This window comes from Lampris incognitus, chromosome 3, assembly GCF_029633865.1.
Source record: "Lampris incognitus isolate fLamInc1 chromosome 3, fLamInc1.hap2, whole genome shotgun sequence".
Lineage (NCBI taxonomy): Eukaryota > Metazoa > Chordata > Actinopteri > Lampriformes > Lampridae > Lampris > Lampris incognitus.
The window spans coordinates 117538176-117544175 of NC_079213.1; positions in this window are offsets into that span (position 1 = coordinate 117538176).

Sequence of the window (6000 nt, forward strand, 5' to 3'; positions counted from 1 at the left end):
AGCTAAATCATTTCTATGCCCGCTTCGACAAGGAAAATACTGACCCAGCCACAAAAATCCCCAGCCACCCAGAAAACCAGGTGCTCACTCTATCAGTCGCAGAGGTCAGAGAATCACTGCGCAGAGTGAACACACGGAAGGCTGCCGGACCAGACGGCATACCGGGTCGGGTCCTCCAGGAATGTACTGACCAGCTGGCTGAGGTCTTCACAACTATATTTAACCTCTCACTGTCCCAATCCATAGTCCCAACATGCTTTAAGACCACCTCTATCATTCCTGTCCCCAAGAAACCAACATCCACATGTCTGAATGACCACCGACCCATAGCACTCACCCCCATTGCCATGAAGTGCTTTGAGAGACTGGTTCTGAATCACATCAAAAACATTTCCCCCCCACATTCGACCCACATAAGTTTGCCTCCCGTCCCAAAAGGTCTACTGAGGATGCCATTGCCACTGCCCTACACTTTGCTCTGACCCACCTTGAACTTAACAACACATACATCCGGATGCTGTTTATAGATTACAGCTCTGCCTTCAACACTATCATCCCCGCCAAACTAACCACCAAACTCCTCTCCCTTGGCCTCAACCCCTCCCTCTGTAACTGAACCCTGGACTTCCTGACCAACAGACCTCAGTCTTTGAGGTTAGGTGACCACACCTCCTCCACCCTGACCCTCAGCACAGGTGCCCCTCAAGGCTGTGTTCTGAGCCCCCTCCTTTTCTCCCTCTGTACCCACGACAGCCTGCCAACTCACCCTTCAAATGTTATAGTTAAGTTTGCAGATGACACCACAGTCATTGGCCGTATCACCAACAATGACGAGATGGCCGACTGGGATGAGATCCAGCACCTCACATCATAGTGTACTACCAACAATCTTGTTCTCAATGTGCAGAAGACGAAGGAGCTGATTGTGGACTTCAGGAGGTCTAGAAGCTGCAGCCACTCCCCCATACACATCAATGGGGTGGAAGTGGAGCGTGTTTCCAGCTTTAAATACCTTGGAGTCCACATCAGCGAGGAACTTTCCTGGACATCAAACACCCAGGCCCTTGTGAAAAAGGCCCAACAATGCCTGCATTTACTGAGGAGGCTGAGGAGTGCACGTATAACCCCGAAAATTCTCACCAAATTCTACCACTGCACCATAGAGAGCATCCTGACCATCTGCATCTCAGTGTGGTACGGCAACTGCACCTCAGTAGACCAGAAAGCTCTGCAGCGGGTCGTCAAGGCGGCCCAGCATATCACCGGTACCCAGCCCCCAGCCATAAAAGACATTTATCACTAACGCTGCCTTCGAAGGGGTCTGAGCATCAGCAGAGATCCCACCCACCCCAAACATGGACTGTTCTCCCCCCTGCGCTCTGGGAGGCGCTACAGGAGCCTCAGAGCCCGCACTACCAGGCTCAAAAACAGCTTCTTTCCACAAACTGTTGCCCACCTGAACCTGGCCACCCACTGAATGTCTGTAGATATTTTTAAATATTTTGTACTCCAGCTCTTTTTTAACTTAGTTTTAGCTTTTGGTCTTCATGTGTGTATATCTTATATTGTGTTTGCTGTGTTCGCCTGTGTCTGTCTTGTACTGTTTGGTGGAGCCTGAGACCTCATTTCATTTTTAACATGTGCTTGCACATTGTTTTTAATGACAATAAATTGAATTGAATTCCTTCTTTGCCATGGTGATGGACAGGTTGATGGACAAAATCAGGCAGGAGTCTCTGTGGACGATGATGTTCGCAGATGACATTGTGATCTGTAGCAAGAGTAGGGTGCAGGTTGAGGAGAGCCTGGAGAGGTGGAGGTATGCACTAGAGAGAAGAGGAATGAAAGTCAGTAGGAGCAAGACAGAATACCTATGCGTGAATGAGAGGGAGGAGAGTGGAATGGTGAGGATGCAGGGAGTGGAGGTGAGGAAGGCATATGAGTTTAAATACTTGGGGTCAACTGCCCAAAGTAACAGGGAGTGCAGGAGAAAGGTGAAGAAGAGAGGGTGGAGTGGGTGGAGAAGAGTGTCAGGGTGATTTGTGACAGAACGGTACCAGCAAGAGTTAAAGGGAAGGTTTACAAGATGGTAGGGAGACCAGCTATGTTATGTGGTTGGGAGACAGTGGCACTGACGAAAAGACAGGAGGCGGAGCTGGAGGTGGCAGGGTTGAAGATGCTAAGCTTTTTACTGGGAGTGATGAAGAAGGACAGGATTAGGAACGATTATATTAGAGGGACTGCTCAGGTTGGACGGTTTGGAGACAAAGCAAGAGAGGCAAGATTGAGATGGTTTGGACATGTGTGGAGGAGAGATGCTGGGTACATTGGGAGAAGGATGCTGAATATGGAGCTGCCAGGGAAGAGGAGAAGAGGAAAGCCAAAGAGGAGGTTTATGGATGTGGTGAGGGAAGACATGCAGGTAGCTGGTGTGACAGAGGAAGATGCAGAGGACAGGAAGAAATGTAAACAGATGATCCGCTGTGGCGACCCCTAATGGGAGGAGCCGACAGTAGTAGTAGTAACAAATGATTAAAATTGAAATCGGTAACTTTTCTCCATTAATGAATTTATTGGGACTATGGAGAAAGGTTCCATAATGCTAGCAGTCATCTTTACCATGGTTGTAGACACTCTGCAGTTTCTGTAGGATGAAAACTAGTGCAGTGGCAAACACGTACATGTCGGAGGAAAGACTGAAACGTGATGCCGATGTGGCCATGACAATCAACATTACTGTACAACAGTGTTCCCATATAGTGCGATGTAGTTTGTAATACATTAGACCAGGGGTCTCAAACTCAAATGACATGGGGGCCACTTGACAGGTGATCTTATGGAAGAGGGCCGGTGCAGTAGGGATGAAGGAAAAACTGTTTGAATATATAACCTTCACATATTTTTTCATTATTATTTCACGTTTTTTTATGGTTTTTTTTTTCAGATCAAAGAAGTCTGAATCGGTTCAGCTGGATACAAGCCAATATCCAGATGAACTGATTCAGCCTTGTTCGATTTTATTACCTGAATTATTCATCATGCTTAAAGACACATTTTTCAGAGTTTTCACATGAATAGGTAACTATGTACATAGTGTAGCCTGGCCTAGGCCTACATATTTAGCCTAATTCTTGCCAAAAACCTGGCACTTCTTCTACTGACATGGGTGAAGCACATTTGCTTTCAGGGACTGGGTAGTGGACACCTTGAGGACAGCCTGGAGATATTCATTGGTCAGTCTGGACCTGTGCTTTGATTTATTAAATCATAGTTTAGGACAGTTTCTCACACAGATAAGTGCTGCTGAAAAGACACTTGACCTGCCTGAACAGTTTGGACAACTGTGGGAATGTTTTGGGAAGCTCTCTGAGAAACCTCCTTCAGAGGAACACCTCCGAGCCACTGGTTCAGATATGTGGACAACACATGGTCAAAATCCAAACACAAGAGGTGCAGGCGTTTACCAAACACATCAACTCAGTGGACAAGAACATTAAACTCCCACGGGTAGATGTAAAGGACAACAGTCTGCCCTTCTTGGACATCCAAAGGAGTTGAATCAAGTGCAGCTGGACTTGGTATATATCCGTGAAGACGTTTCGTCTCTCCTCCAAGAGGCTTCCTCAGTTCGTGCCTTTCTGACTGGACCAAGCTAGTCTGACTAGCTGGTGATGAGACTCCCCCCTTCTTGGACAGTGACGTCCTCATTGGGTAAGACAGGAGCCTCCACATTGGGGTTTACAGGAAACCTACACACACAGACCAATATCTATTTTTCGACTCACACCACCCTCTGGAACACAAACTGAGCATCATCAGAACTCTGCAACACAGAGCTGACAATGTGCCCAGCAGCACTCAGGCCCAACGAGAAGAACACAAACACCTGAGGGGAGCTTTAAAAACCTGCAGCTACCCCAGTTGGACCTTTGTGAAAACTGCAACATGTTCCAAAAAGACCAACCAGGTGAGCGACGAGGAGAAAAGGAACAGAAGGAAGAGCACAGTCATCCCGTATGTTTCTGGGGTCTCCGAGAAACTCAGGAGAATTTTCAACAAACACCGCATCCCAGTATACTTCAAACCCAGCAACCCACTCCGACAAAGACTGGTTCATCCCAAAGACCGTGTACCACACGCCCGGAAAAGCAATCTGGTGTATGCTGTACAATGCAATGAGGATTGCACTGACCTATACATAGGAGAAAACAAACAACCACTACACAAACGGATGGCCCAACACAGAAGGCCAAACTCCTCAGGACAAGACTCAGCAGTCTATCTACACCTAAAGGAGAAGACACACTCCTTTGAGGACAGCAACGTACACATTTTGGACAGAGAAGATAGATGGTTTGAAAGAGGGGTGAAGGAAGCCATGTATGCGACACTGGAAAAACCATCCCTCAACAGAGGAGGAGGTCTGCGACACCACCTATCTCCCACTTACAATGCCGCCCTTTCATCTCTACCTAGGAGACTCAAGAAGCCTAGCCTCCAAGAACAACAGTCGGTCACTAACGGCTCCAATGACTCTCATGACCATTGAATAATGAAGTCGAAACTAACACCCACAACGACCGTCGCTGCTAATCAAATGCAAATCAATAGCTCCGATAACGACGGGTGCAGCCAAACATCGGTACACAAAGGAGCCACTCATATCTATGGCTCTGTTAGCGACGGGCGTTGGTAAACATCGGAACACAAAAAGCCATGGACATATATAGCTCTGATAACGACTCCAAAGAGGATAAATTCTGAGTTTCATCACCAGCCAGTCACACTAGCTTGGTCTAGTCAGAAAGGCACGAACTGAGGAAGCGTCTTGGATGAGAGGCGAAACGTCCTCACGGATATATACCAAGTCCAGTTGCACTTGATTCAACTCCTTTGGATAACTCTCTGAGAAACTGTCCAAGCATCTCCTACATTCCTTGTGCCTCTCTGAATTTTGCCTTGAGCTCAGTGTTGCACTGCAGGTCTGTGAGCTCCATGTAAAATGTGCTTGGAGCACTGTCTACATTACATTACATTACAGTCATTTAGCCCACACTTTTATCCAAAACGACTTACAATAACTGCATTTAACATGGGAAATCAGGAGAACTACTAGTCATCAGGGGTCATAAGTGCATCTTCTCTCCAAACAAGCATCTAAGAGCAAAACCAGTGCTAAAGTAAAAGCTCAACAAACAGATTTTTTTTTTAAATGAGTGAATACAATAAGTGCTAAGAACAAGTAACAGGGTAGTAGTTCTTGAAGAGTTGAGATTTCAACCTGTGCCAAAAGATGGGCAGCGACTCCGCTGTCCTGACATCAGTGGGGAGTTCATTCCACCACTGTGAGGCCAGGACAGAAAAGAGCCATGACCGGATCGATTGGAAGCAGGGGCCTCTGAGTGACAGAGCAAACAGGCATCCCGAGGCAGCTGAGCGAAGTGGTTGGGCGGGGGTGTAGGGCTGGACCATGGCCTGGAGATAGGAAGGAGCTGTTCCTTTCACTGCCCTGTAGGCTAGCACCAGAGTCTTAAACTGAATGTGAGCAGCTACTGGGAGCCAGTGTAGGGACATGAGAAGGGGAGTTGTGTGGGAGAACTTAGGGTGGTTTAACACCAGATGAGCTGCAGCTGTCTGAACAAGCTCCGGAGATCTGATGGCCGACGCCGGGGTGCCAGCAAGGAGGGAGTTGCCATAGTCCAACCGGGAGATTTCCAGAACCTGGATGAGCACCTGTGCCATCTCGTCAGTGAGGAATGGGAGAATCCTCCTGATGTTATAGAGGACAAATCCGCAGGAGCGAGCAACCGATGCAATGTTTGCAGCAAACGACAGTTGGTCGTCCAGGATCACACCCAGATTCCTCGCAGTCCGAGTTGGCACAACCACGGTTTTGTCAATGGTGATGGTCAGGTCTCGGTACGGGCAACCTTTCCCCGGGGGGAACATCAGCTCTGTCTTGTCCAGATTGAGCTTCAGGTGGTTTGTCACCATCCACTC